The sequence below is a fragment of the Lithobates pipiens genome, unplaced genomic scaffold, assembly GCF_037356315.1.
Source record: "Lithobates pipiens isolate NorthernLeopardFrog02 unplaced genomic scaffold, aLitPip1_a1.2 Scaffold_19, whole genome shotgun sequence".
Classification (NCBI taxonomy): domain Eukaryota; kingdom Metazoa; phylum Chordata; class Amphibia; order Anura; family Ranidae; genus Lithobates; species Lithobates pipiens.
In genome coordinates, this window is record NW_027507764.1 from 112014976 (window position 1) to 112034520 (window position 19545).

Genomic DNA, 19545 nt, shown 5'->3' on the forward strand with positions numbered 1-19545 from the left:
TTTCTCTGTGAGTGGGAATTCCTCCTCTGCTAGCGCACGCAAAAGCAGAATGCAGCATTTCTCGAAGCAAGGCCTGGAAGTGCTCCATTCTGACAGCCCTCTGTGACGGTGGTAACATTTCCACCATTTTGTGTTTGTACTGGGGGTCTAAGTACGTTGCCACCCAGTACTGGTCCTTGACCCTTATGCTTTTTATACGGGGGTCCCTGTTAAAACACTGGCGCATGAAGGCCCCCATTTGCACTTAACTGGAAGCGGTGTGGTGGCCTGGCTCATCATCCAGGATAATGTCATCCTCCTCGTTCTCCTCTCCTCATCCACGTACAACAACAGGGATCCCAGAAAGGTTTAAAGCATGCTCTTCTTGCTCCTTCTCATCCACCCTGGCACCATCCTCCTCTGACTCCTCTTCAGACTCCTGTTGTTGACTTGTCTCAGATAGAGTAGCCCCCCCCCCCCCCCCCTGGAAATTCATCCAGCATTGCGACTTCCTCATCTTCCTGCTCCTGGTCCTCCACGGCTTGATCAATGACACAACGTAATGCACGCTCCATAAAGAAGGCATAAGGTACCATGTCACTAATGGTGCCATGGCTGCGACTGACCAGTTTGGTGATCTCATCAAATGGCCGCAGAAGTCTGCATGCGTCGCACATGAGCAGCCACTGGCGTGGTGAAAAAACCCCCAGCTCCCCAGAACCTGTTCTGCGCAGAGTTCGTACAGGTAGACATTAACTGCACATTTCTGCTGGAGCAGCCTATCAAGCATATAGAAGGTTGAGTTCCATCACGTCGGGCAATCGCAAATAAGACGTCTGACCGGCAGATTGTGTCGCCGCTGAATGTCAGCAAGGCGAGCCATGGCCGTGTAAGATCTTCTGAAATGGGCTGAGATTTTCCTTGCCTGCCGCAAGATGTCCTGGACCCCAGGGTATTTGACAACGAATCACTGCACAACCAAGTTTAAGACGTGTGCCATGCATGGCACGTGCGTAATTTTGCCCTGTTTCAATGCGCTAAGCAGATTGGCACCGTTGTCACACACCACTTTACCAACTGTCAAATTAAGCAGTGTTAGCCACTGATCTGCCTGTGAACACAAAGCTGAAAGGAGTGCAGGGCCAGTGTGGCTCTTGGCTTCCAGGCACAACAGACGCAGCACAGCATGGCAACATCTCACCTGGCATGTGGAATAGGTTCTGGGGAGCTTGGGCAGCACAGTGGAAGAGATGCTAGCAGCGGAAAAGGAGGAGTCAGCCGAGGAGGAGAGGGAGGAGGATGGAGTAGGAGGAGGAGAAGAAAAGGCAGACCTGCATGCAATCCGTGGCGGTAAAACCAAATCTACACGGGTGTTTGTCACTCTTTGTAGTATCGCTGCAGAACCTCTCATCAGTTACAATGCTGCACAGTGGAAATGCACAAGACTATGCTTTCTATATGTGCAAGTATTTTATAGGAGGATGGAGTAGGAGGAGGAGAAGAAGAGGCAGGCCTGCATGCAATCCGTGGCGGTAAAACCAAATCTACACGGGTGCCACGGGTTACATGCTTGACGGCCGTCAGAAGGTTCACCCAGTGGCCAGTAAAAGTGATATACCTTCCCTGCCCATATTTGCTAGACCACGTGTCTGCGGTCAGATGTATCTTGGCACCGACACAGTGTGCCAGAGATACATTCACTTGCCGGTGAATATGGCCATATAGCTCTGGGATGCCCTTCTGTGAGAAATACTTCATTCATGGGACCTTCCATTGTGGTGTTCCAATGGCCACAAATTTTCGAAAGGCCTCCAGTTTATATGGCAGTAGTTGGCGGGCTATCAGTTCTGACAAGCCAGCCATCAACCGTTGGGCAAGAGGGTTATCCGGCGTCATCATTTTTTTACGTTCGAACATTTGGCCCACGGAAGCCTGTCTTTTTGCAGAAAAACGTGAGGATGGCGTGATGCAAGGTGGAGTGGAGGACAATTGTGAGGAGAGAGTGAAGTAGAGGGTGCAGATCGAGAGGATGAGGAGGGTGCAGAAGAGTAAGGCTGAGTGAGACACTCAAAAGAAGTAGGGATAGGGGAAAACACTGCGCTAAAATCAAATATACATAAAAAGCACAGCAGCCAACTGCGCTAAGATCAAATATACGTGAAAAAGTACAGCAGCCAACACTCAAACAAACAAAGTTCAACAAACAGAAATAAAAAATAGTGTAGCGCTTCTAAGGTGAAAAATATGTTGAAGGAATGCTCCTATAACAAAGAACATATAGATGTGTAAATAAACAAAATAAAGTCCAAAGAAATGGATGTAGGCTTCCGTGGAAGGACCGGCACAATGGTAGTCAGACCGTATCACAATACGAGGCAAATCTCATTAAACGGACATGTCCATGTACGACAGCTTGTCTGGAAACATTGGGAAAGAATAGATGGGTACTTCTTACCAGATCTGTTGGACTCACACAGTCATATGACGGTTGAGTCAATAAGGCTTGGGGTCACAATCTGGGACCGAGGAGTGGATCAAAGTGGGTTCATCAGCCTGGTGGAGAGACTTCAAAAGACCGTATATCCAAATGATGAATCTCACCGATGGAACTTCGGAATGGTTAAGAAATCCAACTCAGGTATAGCTCACTGCACTCCGATACTCCAAATACCCCAAATGGAGGGGAAGATATTTAAAGGGTTTAGACCAAAAAAGAAAAAAGAAAGAAAAAGCTCCACATGGTGCGGGTCAGGCGATAAAAAATAGTAATTTATTAAAAGTCAAAAGAGTAACAAATGACTTAGTGATCACAAAGCAATAAGGTAAAATTTAAAGTAAAAGCAATGTGGGGTGCCAACAGCTAGCCCGACGCGTTTCGACACATATGTCTTCGACAGGGGCATGCCCCTGTCGAAGACATATGTGTCGAAACGCGTCGGGCTAGCTGTTGGCACCCCACATTGCTTTTACTTTAAATTTTACCTTATTGCTTTGTGATCACTAAGTCATTTGTTACTCTTTTGACTTTTAATAAATTACTATTTTTTATCGCCTGACCCGCACCATGTGGAGCTTTTTCTTTCTTTTTTCTTTTTTGGTCTAAACCCTTTAAATATCTTCCCCTCCATTTGGGGTATTTGGAGTATCGGAGTGCAGTGAGCTATACCTGAGTTGTATTTCTTAACCATTCCGAAGTTCCATCGGTGAGATTCATCATTTGGATATACGGTCTTTTGAAGTCTCTCCACCAGGCTGATGAACCCACTTTGATCCACTCCTCGGTCCCAGATTGTGACCCCAAGCCTTATTGACTCAACCGTCATATGACTGTGTGAGTCCAACAGATCTGGTAAGAAGTACCCATCTATTCTTTCCCAATGTTTCCAGACAAGCTGTCGTACATGGACATGTCCGTTTAATGAGATCTGCCTCGTATTGTTACGGTCTGACTACCATTGTGCCGGTCCTTCCACGGAAGCCTACATCCATTTCTTTGGACTTTATTTTGTTTATTTACACATCTATATGTTCTTTGTTATAGGAGCATTCCTTCAACATATTTTTCACCTTAGAAGCGCTACACTATTTTTTATTTCTGAGTGAGACACTCAACCAAGTCTGGTGCGTCCTTTGACGTAATCGCACGCACCTTCTGCAAATTGCCACTTTGGCTCAAGCCTGTTGCTCCTGCCCTACCCCTACCACCCCTGCGGAAGGGCCTGCCTCTTCCTCTGCCTGTCATTTTTTAAATGACCCTGTGACAAAAGTCTCTAGAGAAGTGCAGTATGTATGTGGAAGAAGTTGTATAACACCCCGCTTCAATCTGTCGTTTTTGGGGGCCACTGGTCTTTCACACCACTTATAATACTTTTTTTTATTGCGTTTGTCACTATTTGTAGTATCGCTGCAGAACCGCTCAGCAGTTACAATGCTGCACAGTGGAAATGCATGATACTATGCTTTCTATATGTGCAAGTATTTTATACGTGTATTACACACCTATATACTGCACACCAAATAGTACACCTATACCAGTCCTTAAAAGGACCTTTGTGGACCTAGTAGCTAGTGATTTGCAGACTGTCCCTCAGTCCCTACACTGATAAAGGACTGCTGCAGAATAGGGCAGTAATCTGCAGCACAGCCCTGCACCAGCACCCTATATATTGTACACCTATACCAGTCCTTACAAGGACCTTTGTGGAACTAGTAGCTAGTGATTTGCAGACTGTCCCTCAGTCACTACACTGATAAAGGACTGCTGCAGAATAGGGCAGTAATCTGCAGCCCAGCCCTGCACCAACACCCTATATATTGTACACCTATACCAGTCCTTAAAAGGACCTTTGTGGACCTAGTAGCTAGTGATTTGCAGACTGTCCCTCAGTCCCTACACTGATAAAAGGCTGCTGCAGAATAGGGCAGTAATCTGCAGCACTGCCCTGTACCAGCATCCTATATAATGTACACCTATACCAGTCCTTAAAAGGACCTTTGTGGACCTAATAGCTAGTGATTTGCAGACTGTCCCTCAGCCCCAACACTGATACAAGACAGCTGCAGAATCGGGCAGCAGTCAAGTATAGTATTCTTTCTATATTTGGAAGAAAGTATATTATACGTGTACAACCCTATATACTGTACACCTATACCAGTCCTTAAAAGGACCTTTGTGGACCTAATAGTAATAGCTAGTGATTAAACTGACTGTCCCTGCTCCACACAGCATCCTGTCCCTACACTGACAAAAGACAGCTGCAGAATCAGTCAGCAGTGCCCTCAGCAATCAGCAGTCAGTCAGCAGTGCACTCAGCAGTGCACTCAGCAATCACCAGCACAGCAGTTCACCAGAACTCTATAATAATAGCTAGCGATTTGTGTCACTACAATCTCTCCCTGCTCCACACAGCGTCCTGTCCCTAAACTGACATAAGACAGAATGTAAAATGGCCGCCAGATCAGGTCTATTTATAAGGTAGGGGGTATGTCCAATTGTCCATGTGCTGAAATGTCTCAATTGGCTGTCCTGTACCCCATGATGGATGTGTCATCATGGGTCAAAGTTCTTTCACACTGTAAACACATAGCCGATCGGGCAAATCGCAAACATGCTAAATTTGCCGCGAACCGACCACCAGGCGAACAGTTTGGCCATTAATGTCTAAACTATTAATGTCTAAACTGCTGGCAACAAAAGTGAGTACACCCCTAAGTGAAAATGTCCAAATTTGGCCCAAAGCATCAATATTTTTTTGGCCACCATTATTTTCCAGCACTGCCTTAACCCTCTTGGGCATGGAGTTCACTAGAGCTTCACAGGTTGCCACTGGAGTCCTCTTCCACTGCTCTATGACAACATTATGGAGCTGGTGGATGTTAGAGACCTTGCGCTCGACCACTTTCCATTTGAGGATGCCCCACAGATGCTCAATATGGTTTAGGTCTGGAGACATGCTTGGCCAGTCCATAACCTTTACCCTCAGCTTCTTTAGGAAGGCAGTGATCATCTTGGAGGTGTGTTTAGGGTCCTTATCATGTTGGAATACTGCCCTGTGTCCCAGTCTCCAAAGGGAGGGGATCATGCTCTGCTTCAGTTTGTCACAGTACATATTGGCATTCATGGTTCTCTCGATGAACTGTAGCTCCCCAGTACCGGCAGCACTCATGTGTCAGGGCTGGGTTCTCAGCCCTTCCTTCTCTGTGCTCAGGTTGCTAAGCTGTTGGTTAATTGCCAGTACTAATTGTTCCACAGTGGCTCACCTGTTGATCATCAACTGCTCATCAGTCAAGCCCATAGCCAGCCCCTACTGGCTATTTCGACTGCCTTATTCATTTCTTCAAAGCCTTCGCCTTGGTCAACATATCTACAGACTCTGTGCTGTGTTCTTGTTAAAGATTTGCCTGGCTGATGTCTCTTCTAGTTCCTGATCCTGTCTGCTGCCTCTGACTATGCTGATCTCTGGCTTCCTGATTTCCTGGCTTGTTCTGACTACCCAATTTGGCTACTGAACCTATATTTTGACTATGTTTACCAGTTGTACCATTTATACCATTTTATTAAAATGTGCGTTTTTTACAGCATTTTCTGTCTCTGTCTGTTTCATGGTTCCTGACATCATGCATCCCCAGACAATGACACTCCAAACACCATGCTTGACTGTAGGAAAGACACAATTGTCTTTGTAGTCCTCACCTGGTTGCCAACACACACTTGACACCATCTGAACCAAATAAGTTTATCTTGGTCCCATCCGAACAGGGCCGAAACTAGGGGGGTAGAGGGGATGTCTACCCGGGGAGCTGAATTGAGGGGGGGTGCTGTCACTGACAGTAGTAGTGACAGCGGTATCACTTCTCCTGTCAGCCCGAGGAGGAGAGAGCTGTCTTCTGTTCCCACCCACCTATCTTATTTGTTCCACAGATCTCAGTGCTTCGATGCCCCCTCAGTTCTGTGCTTGAGGTTGTGAGCAGCTAAAAGACAAAAACTTACCAAGGGAGCGGCATTGGTACAACTCCTCTGCATGTCGCAGGAGAAGCCAGAAACTCAGAGTGTGCCCCTCCTTTGTCCCGGTCCTGGCTGTGAGGAAGGAATCCTCAACTGAGCGCCCTCCTCCTGTGTTGTGAAGTCACACACCAAGTCCACCAAAGTGTCAGTATTCATTACTTGCATCTCCTTGTTCTGAAAGTATAGGAGTACAGCGCTGCCCTGGCAGGGGGGAGAGGCACACTTGAAGCTTCTGGCTTCTTCTGCTCCATACTTCAATATGCAGAGGAGTTGTACTGATGCCACCCCTGGTTGTTTTTTGTCTTTTAGCTGATCAAAATCTCTAGCACAGAACTGAGGGGGCTTAGGAGCACTTTCTGAGCTCTGTGGAACAAATCGGATAGAAGGGTGGGTGGAACAGTGGGCAGAGACAGAAGCCGGCAGAAGATGCCAGGACTTGGCCCAGACAGATGTCATAATGCTGAAGCACACACAGTACAAGTACAGTACAGTGATATTCTGCTATACCCAGTTAAGGATTTGCACCCATGATGTTTAGTGGATATTTGTGAGAATTCTTGCTATTTGATGACTCTATGTGCTATTTGATGTATTATTCTGGAGGCACTGTACTTTATGTGTTTTCACTTTTAGCTCTTCTTTACATATGTGGCGGGGAAAGGGGGGTGTAAAAACATGTGACTGAGCCATGTTTGTACTGCCTCCCAACCACTCATCTTAAAGTGATTGTACAATTGTATTGTTAATTTAAGGTGGTTGTAAAGGTTCAGATTTTTTTTAAAATAACAAACATGTCATATTTACCTGCTCTGTGTAATGGCTTTGCACAGAGCAGCCCCGATCCTCCTCTTCTGGCGTAGGGGGCTGGTGCTTCTGGCTCCTCTTCTTCATCGGGTGCCCCACAGAGAGCCGCTTTCCATGGGGGCACCCATGCGGGCATGCTCCTGAGTCCCTCTACTGCGTCAATTGACACAGACAGGGGGAATCAGCCCCACCCCCCACATCACTGGAATTAATTGAAAGTAGTGGGAGCCAATGACTCCTTTTACTCTCAATCTATCCAATGAGGACCTAAGAGAGCATCTGGAGCTGCCGAGCTTGTGCACATCACTGGATAGGCATAGCGCTCCTGGCCCCTCCCCTCTGTCCAGTTCCCCCATAGAAAGCAACTTCCCATGGGGGCACTCGTGTGGGCTCACTCCTGAGTCCCACTGATGCAACCATTGTATCAGTCCCGCCCCCTTGTCACTGGCTTCGATTGACAGCAGTGTGAGCCAATGACATACCCTACTGATGCCATCCTTTTGAGAGGTGGGGGGGCTGAACTGAGTCTTTGCCCCGGGTGAAAGAATGTCTAGCTTCGCCACTGCATCAGACCACAGGACATGGTTCCAGTAATCCATGTCCTTAGTCTGCTTGTCTTAAGTAAACAGTTTGCGGGCTTTCTTGTGCATCATCTTTAGAAGAGGCTTCCTTCTCTGGGACGACAGCCATGCAGACCAATGATGCAGTGCACAGCAAATGGTCTGAGCACTGAAAGGTTGACCACCCCATCCCTTCAACCTCTGCAGCAATGCTGGCAGCACTCATACATCTATTTTCCAAAGACAACCTCTGGATATGACCCTGAGCACATGCACTCAATTTCTTTGGTTTTTGGTTGACCATGGCGAGGTTTATTCTGAGTGGAACCTGTCCTTTTAAACCGCTGTATGTTCTTGGCCACCATGCTGCAGCTTAGTTTCAGGGTCTTGGCAATCTTCTTTTAGCCTAGGTCATCTTTATGTAGTGTTTTTTTGGATCCTCAGAGACTTTTTTGCCATTAGGTGCCATGTTGAACTTTCAGTCACCAGTAGAAGAGAGTGAGAGTGATGACACCAAATTAAACCCACCTGAGACCTTGTAACACTAACGAGTCACATGACACCGGGAGGGAAAATGGCTAATTGAGCCCAATTTGCACATTTTCACTTAGGGGTGTACCCACTTTGGTTGCCAGCAGTTTAGACGTTAATGGCTGTGTGTTGAGTTATTTTGAGGGAACAGAAAATTGACACTGTTATACAAGCTGTACACTCACTACTTTACATTGTAGCAAAGTGTAATTTCTTTAGTGTTGTCACATGAAAAGATATAATAAAATATTTACAAAAATGTGAGGAGTGTACTCACTTTTGTGAGATACTGTATATCTCTTTTACTAAGTGTCATGACAAATTCAAAAAAAAAAAAAAAAAATTGCCTCCAGTTCATAGATAATGTAACCAGATGTAAAAGGCTAAATCCACTATTCGTACGATGTTACACTCATATTTAAGGTACCCCCCTCATAAAACGATAATTCTCCAGCTCTACAAGACTCTGGTCCAGCCGAACCTGGAGTCCTCAGGAAGGATTACTGGAAATGGAGCGAGTACAAAGAAAGGCAACAAAGCTGATAAAGGGTCTGGAGGATATTAGTTATGAAGAAAGGTTGCGAGCACTGAACTTATTCTCCCTGGAGAAGAGACGCTTGAGAGGGAATATGATTGCAATATACAAATACCATACTGGTGACTTCACAATAGGGATAAAACTTTTTCGCAAAAGGGAGTTTAACAAGACTTGTGGCCACTCATTAAAATTAGAAGGAAAGAGGTTTAACCTTAAAACTACTGAGAGGGTTCTTTACCGTAAGAGCCGCAAAGATGTGGAATTCCCTTCCACAGGTGGTGGTCTCAGCGAGGGGCATTGATAGTTTCAAGAATCTATTAGATAAGCACCAGAACGACCGCAGCATACAGGGATATACAATGTAATACTGAAATTTAATCACACACATAGGTTGGACTTGATGGAATTGTGTCTTTTTTCAACCTCACCTACTATGTAACTATATAGAACTTTCTAGGTTTCTGGAGTTTTAAGCAGCATCAGAAATTGGAGTATAGAACACCAACTTCTGCGCTTGTGGGTGCATGCCTTACTATGATTAAGCCGCAAACACCTCTTTTTGTCCTCAAGGGAAAGTGCATATAAATGTATATAACAAAAAAAAATTGTGCTGTGCTAAATAAATAAATACCCTCTATTTATGTTATCTTTACAACCTTAAAGTGTGTTTATACTAAAGTACAGTTGATACTATACCTCAAATTCAGTAGATAGATATTGGAAATTAATAGATCAATGAATTATTGAATCAAATCTGATAAATCAAAGTTCAACAAAATGCTATTAGCTTAATAAAATACAATAAACAAAAGTGCTAAAATGTTCATCCACTATATTCATCTCCAAAACAATCCATCAAAAACCATGCCTGAATTCCAAGTTCATAATCCACTGTAATTTCATCCAATGACCTAAAGTGCTCCTGTACTGGCTCAAAGTGCTCTCTTCCAGTGTTCATCTCCACCTCCCACCTCTAGTGAACGCCACTCACCAGATATGAGACAACCCCTTATAGTAAAAAAGAAGATTAATTTGCTCTTGTGTAGTATCTCCCCTTTTCAGCTCCTTCTCTCCACCACAGGTCCACTTCTGCCAGACAGATCCACCATAAAAAGGGGACTCTCAATAGTGTTATTCTGATATTTATTGTATAACCACTTCAAATAATTTAACAAACACACTGATATATACATACAGTATGTGTCCAAAAAGTCCTATTACAATACAATCATAAAGCACTCTCAGGACACAAATTTATTTACCAGCATGTTGGGTTTTTAAATTATTTTAATATTTTACAATGCACATTGACCTTATTATTTACCATGAGGCCGCGTACACACGTGCGGACTGTTTGCCCAACCTTGTTCGTCAAACAGTTTCGGCAAACAGTCCGCTCAAAATTTGCATGAGCGGACTTGCCCACACACGAGCGGACTGTTTCAGCGAACTGTTTGCCAAACAGTCCGCTCAACTTTTGAAATGAACGGACTCGCCCACGTAAGGCGGAGGCAAATCCGCCCATTTCGAGCGCGTGTACAGGTAGGCGGGGCCCGCGAAGGAGACGTCGCGGGCTCCGCCGCCTGGAATGGGCTTAAAGGGGAACCCCAACAAAAATCGGCGTGGGGGTTCCCCCAAAGTCCACACCAGACCCTTGTCCGAGCACGCTACCCGGCCGGCCAGGAAAGGGGGGCGAGCGAGCGCGCCCCCCCTCCTGAGCCGTACCAGGCCGCGTGCCCTCAACATGGGGGGTGCCTTGGGGAAGGGGGGGCCGCGCGGCCCCCCCACCCCAAAGCACCTTGTCCCCATGTTGATGAGGACAAGGGCCTCTTCCCGACAACCCTGGCCGTTGGTTGTCGGGGTCTGCGGGCGGGGGGCTTATCGGAATCCGGGAGCCCCCTTTAAGAAGGGGGCCCCCGGATACCGGCCCCCCACCCTATGTGAATGAGTATGGGGTACAATGTACCCCTACCCATTCACCTGTGAAATAAAGTACAAAAAAAAACACAACACAGGGAAAAAATATTTTATTGCACAGCTCCGGGGGTCTTCCGTCTTCGGGGGTCTTCTCGCCGGACTCCTCCGCTATCTGTGTGTAGCTCTTTTACTAGCGGAGGAGTCCGGCTTTTTTCCTCCCCGCCGCCGGCCTCTTCTCCCGACTTCGGGGGTCTTGTCCCCCTCTTCGGTTCTTCTGCCGGGCCACCGCGCCTTCTTGTAGCTCTTTTACAGGCGGTGGCCCGGTCTTCTGTCGCCGCTGCCTTCCGTTCTTCTGTCGCCGCCTTCGGTTTTTCTGCCGGGCCACCGCGCCTTCTTGTAGCTCTTTTACAGGCGGTGGCCCGGTCTTCTGTCGCCGCTGTCGTCGTCGCCGCCGCCGCCGCCTTCCGTTCTTGTTCTTCTTCTTGTTCTTCTTGTTCTTCTCCAGGAGATGTTGACACGTCGCTCTCTCCGGCCGGAATGCCAGAGCCGCGCTGTGCGGTCACTTATATAGTGACAATGGGGCGGTGTCACATGGTATATGTCACATGGGTTGGTCACATGGGTTGATGTCACATGGGGACTATGACATCGTAAGGGGGCAGGGTCACCATGTGACCAACCCATGTGACATATACCATGTGACACCGCCCCATTGTCACTATATAAGTGGCAGCGGAGCGTGTCCCTGGCATTCCGGCCGGAGAGCTCGTCGAGTCAACATCTCCAGGAGAAGAAGAAGAAGAAGAAGAAGAAGAACAAGAAGAACAAGAACGGAAGGCGGCGGCGGCGGCGGCGACGACGACGACGACAGCGGCGACAGAAGACCGGCCACCGCCTGTAAAAGAGCTACAAGAAGGCGCGGTGGCCCGGCAGAAGAACCGAAGGCGGCGACAGAAGAACGGAAGGCAGCGGCGACAGAAGACCGGGCCACCGCCTGTAAAAGAGCTACAAGAAGGCGCGGTGGCCCGGCAGAAGAACCGAAGAGGGGGACAAGACCCCCGAAGTCGGGAGAAGAGGCCGGCGGCGGGGAGGAAGAAAGCCGGACTCCTCCGCTAGTAAAAGAGCTACACACAGATAGCGGAGGAGTCCGGCGAGAAGACCCCCGAAGACGGAAGACCCCCGGAGCTGTGCAATAAAATATTTTTTCCCTGTGTTGTGTTTTTTTTTGTACTTTATTTCACAGGTGAATGGGTAGGGGTACATTGTACCCCATACTCATTCACATAGGGTGGGGGGCCGGTATCCGGGGGCCCCCTTCTTAAAGGGGGCTCCCGGATTCCGATAAGCCCCCCGCCCGCAGACCCCGACAACCAACGGCCAGGGTTGTCGGGAAGAGGCCCTTGTCCTCATCAACATGGGTACAAGGTGCTTTGGGGTGGGGGGGCCGCGCGGCCCCCCCTTCCCCAAGGCACCCCCCATGTTGAGGGCACGCGGCCTGGTACGGCTCAGGAGGGGGGGCGCGCTCGCTCGCCCCCCTTTCCTGGCCGGCCGGGTAGCGTGCTCGGACAAGGGTCTGGTGTGGACTTTGGGGGAACCCCCACGCCGATTTTTTTCGGCGTTGGGGTTCCCCTTTAAGCCCATTACAGGCGGCGGAGCCCGCGACGTCTCCTTCGCGGGCCCCGCCTACCTGTACACGCGCTCGAAATGGGCGGGCTTTCCGAGCGGGAACAATTTGCTCATTTCGAAAGTAGCCTACACACGGGCGGACTGTTCGCTCAAACACAGTTTCAGCGGACAGTTTTTCGGAATTTCCGAAAGACTTTGTCCGTCCAACTGTCCGCTGAAACTGTCCGCTGAAAGCCCACACACGGGCGGACTGTCCGCCCAAACACTGTTCAGCGGACAAGGTTGGGCGAACAGTCCGCCCGTGTGTACGCGGCCTAAGAGGTTGCATCAAATCTGGTTTGTGGTGCTCACTAGGGATGAGGTGGAGCTGAACACTAGCACCTTTGGTAACATAATTACTGGAAGAGAGCACTTTGGGCCAACACAGGAGCATTTTATGTCACTGGATGAACTTACAGTGAATTATGAACTTGAAATTCAGGAATGAATTTTTATGGATCTTTTTGAAGATCAATTTAGTGGATGTACATTTTGAGCACTTTAGTTTATGGCACTTTATAAAGCTCATAGGCTGTTTTTTACACTTTATTTTATCAAATTTGATTAACTCCATCATTGATTTATTGATTTATCAATCTATTGAATTTGGATGTGGTATCTACTGTATTTTGGTATAAACACACACTTTCTTTAAGGTTGGAAAGTTATCATAAATAGAGGGTATTTATTTATTTTTCATTTTTTCATATATATATATATATATATATATATATATATATATATATATATATATATATAAAAGTTTATTATATATTGGAGTGTCGGGGTAATAGGATGGGTCAGGGTAACACCACATAAATTACATTTAGACACCCTGATGAGTGATGGGTAAATTTGCATTTTCATGATTGGTTTGCTTTATCCAAGGTCCTTCAGGAGTTTATATGATTTTGACTGTCATCTCATGATAAAAGAAGCTGCTGCTGAGAGAGAGTAAACCTATGCATAAAAGATTCTCATACATCCAAATGTTAATGTGTGGCCAGTTCCCTTTTTCATTTATCTTGGTGTATGTTGAATGTGGTTTACAGTGAAAAGCTAGGGTGAAAAGGTATTGCCAGGGGCACACAAAATATTTGACAGTGTCACATTTTAGGTTAGAAAGGTAAGAGAGTTGCTGTTTGCAAAATTCAGTATGCGGATCATTGAAAAGCTGCTGGAGATTCACCAGCTGGAAGATAAAGCAGTAGACTTAGAGAATACTGTATTTAGTATGACATGTTTGTGCTGTTAGACCAAAATATATTTCTATAATGCAAGTAAAAAATAAGTTGAGAGTGACAAACCCAGGTGTACTGCTGGAAGGCACATTAAGATGTAGAAATAAAATTGCTGAATGTGATTATACATAGTTTTATGATATTAGGGATGCAGGAATCACTGAGACATAAAGTAACAAAATACTTATTACTTCCTACTTTAAGGCGAGAACTGGATACATTTATGAGATATATTCTTCAGTAGTTGACTACTATTGGGATGCCAACAGCTGGCTAGCCATGCAAATATAAAAAACCCTCAAGGGATCAGAACAGGTTAGTTTGATAAATCAGCTTAGAACACGCAGTTCTGGAAACAAACAGGTAATGAGATTTCAGCTTGGAATACTATTGAATTGACATCTTAAATTTTGCCCAGTCATTTATAAAAGATGAACATTCATTCACGGCACACACCCTTAATTAAGTAAGTTCCGCATTCGCATTGCATTGATTATCTCTCACACATAAATCTTACTAACACACGATCCTTAGTCATGAACACAGTAACAAAATGCCTCAGTCACTTGAAAGCTCCAAATTTTAAAAAATCATATTTTTTTGCATGGTACATTTACCTGGGCTGCCAGAGAACATGGCATCTTCGTAAGTGAATAAAAAAATAAAAATAAATATGCTGTGATAAAATATTGTTGTAATGTTTAAGTTAAGTCAAAAAAATTTTATTCAGGCAAACTTAGCTGAACCCAACTAAAGTCACCTATAGAGTGAAAGTGGACCTAAATCCTCCTATCCTTTACAGTCAAAGAAGTTGCCATCTTAGCATCTGTTTTATCAGCAGTTGCCAAGGTTCTGCAGATGTGATCAGTTATGACACCAGCCACTTGATGGCTTGACACCTTTTTGAAAGCACAAGCAACTGTGATAGTTATCATTCACAGCATGTCTAGAAAGTTTTAGGAAACTGTTTAATTGATGGGTTTAGTCCTGCTTCACCCACCTGCCCGCCCATAGGAAATCATATGACATGCTGGACTTTAAGTGGTTATACCAGAATAATGCCTTCAGCTACAGGCATGATCCCGCTATCTTTTTTTTTTCAGGCAGCGATTCCCTGAAATGTAAAAGACATCCTAGCAGCTAATTAGTCACTGGATTGTTTTCACAGGCAGCCGGCGGGGACATAATCCACCCCACCCACCGCCACCGCTCTAAGCTCCTGTGCAATCAGGCAGCCTGGTATCCGATCCAGTGGTGCCGCCGAGTTATCATAGAGCTAGCTGCGCGAATTGTGGCCTCAGTTTCCTGTTCTTAGCTGACAAGAGTGGCACCCGGTGTAGTCTTATGTTGCTTTATCCCATCTGCTTCAAGGTTCGATGTGTCGTGCGTTCAGAGGTGATATTCTGCATACCTTGGTTGTGAGGAGTGATTATTTCAGTTACCTTACCTTACCTTACTGTTACCTTTCTGTCATCTCAAAACAATCTGCCCACTCTCCTCTGACCTCCGACATCAACAAGGCATTTCATCCACACAACTGCCGCTCACTGTATATTTTCTCTTTTTAGGACCATTCTCTGTAAACTCTAGAGAAGGTTGTGCGTGAAAATCCCAGTAGATCAGCAGTTTCTGAAATGCCCATCTGGCACCAACAACCATGCCATGTTCAATGTCACTTAATGCTGTAAATTAACCACTTCAGCCTCTAAACATTTTACCCCCTTCCTGACCAGAGCACTTTTTACAATTTGGCACTGCGTCACTTTAACTGACAATTGCATGGTCATGCAATGCTGTACTCAAACAAAATTTTCATCCTTTTTTCCCACAAACAGAGCTTTTTGTTTCTTTTGGTATTTGATCACCTCTGCAGTTTTTATTTTTTGCACTATAAACAAAAAAAGAGTGACAATTTTGAAAAAAAAAAATAATTTTTTTCTTTTTGCTATAATAAATATCACCCAAATTAAAAAAAAAACCTTCATCAGTTTATGGCAATATGTATTCTTCTACATATTTTTGGTAAAAAATCGCAAAACTATGGGAAAGATTTATGGCATTTTTATGATGTTTTTATTTATTTTATTTACTTTTTACTAGTAATGGCGGCGATCTGCAATTTTTAGCGGTATTGCGACAAACAGATCAGAGACTTTTGAAACATTTTGTGCTATAAAAATGCACTGATTACTGTATAAATGTCATTGGCAGGGAAGGGGTTAACTGTGTTCTAACTGTGTGGGGATGGGACTAATTCGAAGAGATGACAGATCGCTGTCCCTACTTTGTAGGAACACACAATCTGTCTTCTCTACTCTGACAGCACAGGGATTTGTGCATTTACACATGCATGCATGCATGCACCGCCGGCAGGGTTCGCAAGCCCTCTGGTGGCTCTCCTGGGCAAAGCCGTATATATATATGGGATTTCACCCAGGAGAGCCATTCTGCTGCAGTATATCTGTGTGAGCCAGATATTATGCAGTCGGCAACCAGTTAAGAATGCTGCTATTAGTCTATTTTTATCAATTAATGAAAGGGAAAGTAAATGATCCGAAGAGAAATCCAAATCAAGTCAATCTTTGGAGTGACCACCCTTTGCCTTCAAAACAGCATACATTCTCCTAGGTAAACCTGCACACAGTTTTTGAAGGAACTCTGCAAGTAGGTTGTTCCAAACATCTTGGAGAACTAACCACAGATCTTCTGTGGATGTAGGCTGCCTCAAATACTTCTGTCTCTTCATCCCAGACAGACATGATGATGTTGAGATCAGGGCTCTATGAGGTCCAGTCCATTTCAGGACTTCTTGTTCTTCTTTATGGCTAAGTTAATGACATTGGCTGTATATTTACTGTAGGATCATTGCTCTGCTACAGAATAAATTTGGGACCAATCACTTGCTTTCCTGATGTTATGGCATGATGGTATTCTCCCATCTGTGCAATTGGCAACCTCACCAACACCACCTTTCCTCTCTCTGATCACAACCTCATCAGTTTCACTGTATCCTTGCCTCCAACCACCCATCCCTCCAAGCAGCAAACAATTACTTGTAGGAACCTTTGCCACTTTAACCCTTCTCTTCTCTATTCTGCTACTGACCACCTATATGACATAATCTCTCCCCTGTCCAGTCCTGACCTGGCCACCTCTGTCTACAACAGTTCACTCTCATCATCACTAGATGCACTTGCTCCTCTAACCACACGCAGAATCAAGCTTGGCAAACAGACAACACTAGAAATCTCAAGAAACATTGCTGTGCCCTTGAAAGACTTGCAAACCAAATGCCTGCACGATTTCACACTATATAAATCTGTCCTTATAAAATACAATTCCTTCCTCCTTCTCAATAAACTCCAATCCCTTGGTCTCCAAGATTCTGCTCTATCCTAGTTCTCTGTCTATTTATCACAGAGCTCCTTCAGTGTTACCTACAACTCTGTCTCCTCCTCTCCATTGCCCCTTTCTGTGGGGGCCTCCCAAGGCTCTGTTCTTGGACTCCTTCTCTTCTCTATGTACACCTCCTCCCATGGTCACTTGATAACTGCCCACGGCTTTCAATACCACTTTTATGCTGATGGGACCCAAATCTATCTGCCTACTACTCACCTCACTCTTTCAGTCTCCTCTCGCATTACTAACTTTACTAACTGACATATCCGCATTGATGTCACATCACTTCCTAAGCTAAATCTCTCTAAAGCTGAGCTAATAATATTCCCCCCCGACTTTGCCCCCCTCCCTGACTTTTCCATCAAAATCAACAATCCAACCATCAGTTCCCCCCCTTCACGTCAGGGTACTAGGTGTAATCCTAGACTCTGACTTGTCATATCAGCCTCAAGTCCAATCGTTGTCAAAAGTTTGTAGAATTCACGTTCGTAACATCTTTAAAATGTGCCCCTTTTTTAACAAATGAAACCACCAAACTCCTCATTCACTATTATCACTTGCCTTGACTATTGCAACTCCCTTCTCATTGGCCTGCCTCTCCATAGGCTATCTTCTCTTTGGTATATCATGAATGGTGCTGCCAGACTCATCCAGCTTACCAACTGCTCGGTGTCTGCCAACCCTCTACTCCAATCCCTACTCTGTCACCCAAACCGTGCTCTCCGCTCTTCTCAAGACCTCCTACTTTCAAGCTCTCTCATCTCCTCCTCCCATGCTCATCTCCAGGATTTCTCCAGAGCCTCTTCCATCCTCTGGAACTCGCTACCTCAACCTGTCTGGCTATCCTCTACTCTTGCTACCTTCAGGCGATCCCTGAAAACTCATCACTTCAGGGAAGCTTATCACGTCTCAAACTAATCTTTTACCACTTCCATCAGCTCATTCCCCACAGCTAAAACCTTTTGTACCACCTGCCCCACCCTATTAGCCTGTAAGCCCTTCTGAGCAGGACCCTCTTAATCCTCTTGTATTTTTTTGTATTATGACTGTATTGTCTCCCTTTTATATTGTAAAGCGCTGCGTAAACTGTTGGCACTATATAAATCCTGTATAATAATAACAATAATAATAATGATAGATAAGTATCTGTCTGTATTTCTCAGCATTAAGGTCACCATTGATTCTGACCAAATCTTCAACTTCATTTGCAGAAATGCAGCCCCAAACTTGCAAAGAACCTACTCTCCAGCCTGGCGAACAAACTCCTGCTCTGCCTCCTGCTACAGACAAATATTTAAAATTTTGACTCATCAGTCCAGAGCACCTTCTGCCATTTTCTGCACCCCAGTTCCTATGTTTCTGTGCATAGTTGAGTCCCTTATACCACGTACAGATGACTGGACTTTTTGACAGCAAAGGTCCGACGGAACGAGTCCGTCGGACAATTCGATTGTGTGTGGGCTCCATCGGACCTCTTGCTTGCCAAAAATCCGGCGGACTTTAGAAATAGAACATGTTTTAAATTTTCCCGCCGGAACTCCGCTGGACCGAGAAACACGTTTGTGTGTCCAATCCGATGGTCAAAAACTGACGCTAGGGCAGCTATTGGCTACTGGCTATGAACTTCCTTATTCTAGTTTGGTCTTACGTCATCACGTTCGAATCCGTCGGACTTTGGTATGATTGTGTGTGTCCAACTCCGTTCATTCAGAAAGTCTGCCGGAACTCTGCCGAAAGTCCGTTGGACCTAGTCCGTCGAAAAGTCCGGTTGTGTGTACACGGCATTAGCCTTGTTTCCATGTCCAAAATATGGCTTTTTGACAACAATTCTTCCATGAAGACAACTTCATGGCGAGTCTTCTCTGGACAGTAGATAGGTGCTATATATATTTCATTATTTATTTATTTTAAGCATTCTTACTTTGCAGCATTTCTTCACACCTGCCTAAAACTTTTGCACACTTATATACAGTATATATGTAATTAATCTTTCATTTTTTGAATATCTTGCATTCTTTTTCCCCATGAAGGGATCTCCCTCCTCATCAATTTCTAGGGAGCAGCTGTAAAAACATTAAACATTAATACTACCTACATAAACGTTAATTTTAGTACCTTTTATTCCTAGTTTGCTGACCTGACCTGAGCCATCAAAAAATAAATAAAAAATAGTTCCAGCCAATTGGCAATTGAATGCAGATAAACAATATATTAATCATCTTTACCTTCAAAAACCTTATTTCCAATCAGGGTTTTGTAGTTGCTATCTGCTGTAGGGGGTTGCTACAGAGCTTTTACATGAGAGAGGGAGTAATAAAGAGCTTATAGCAACCTCTGTGCACAGGTACAGTTATATGAAATAGCAAGAAGAATGGCTTGGGTCACTTTAAGGGTGACAGCATCAGA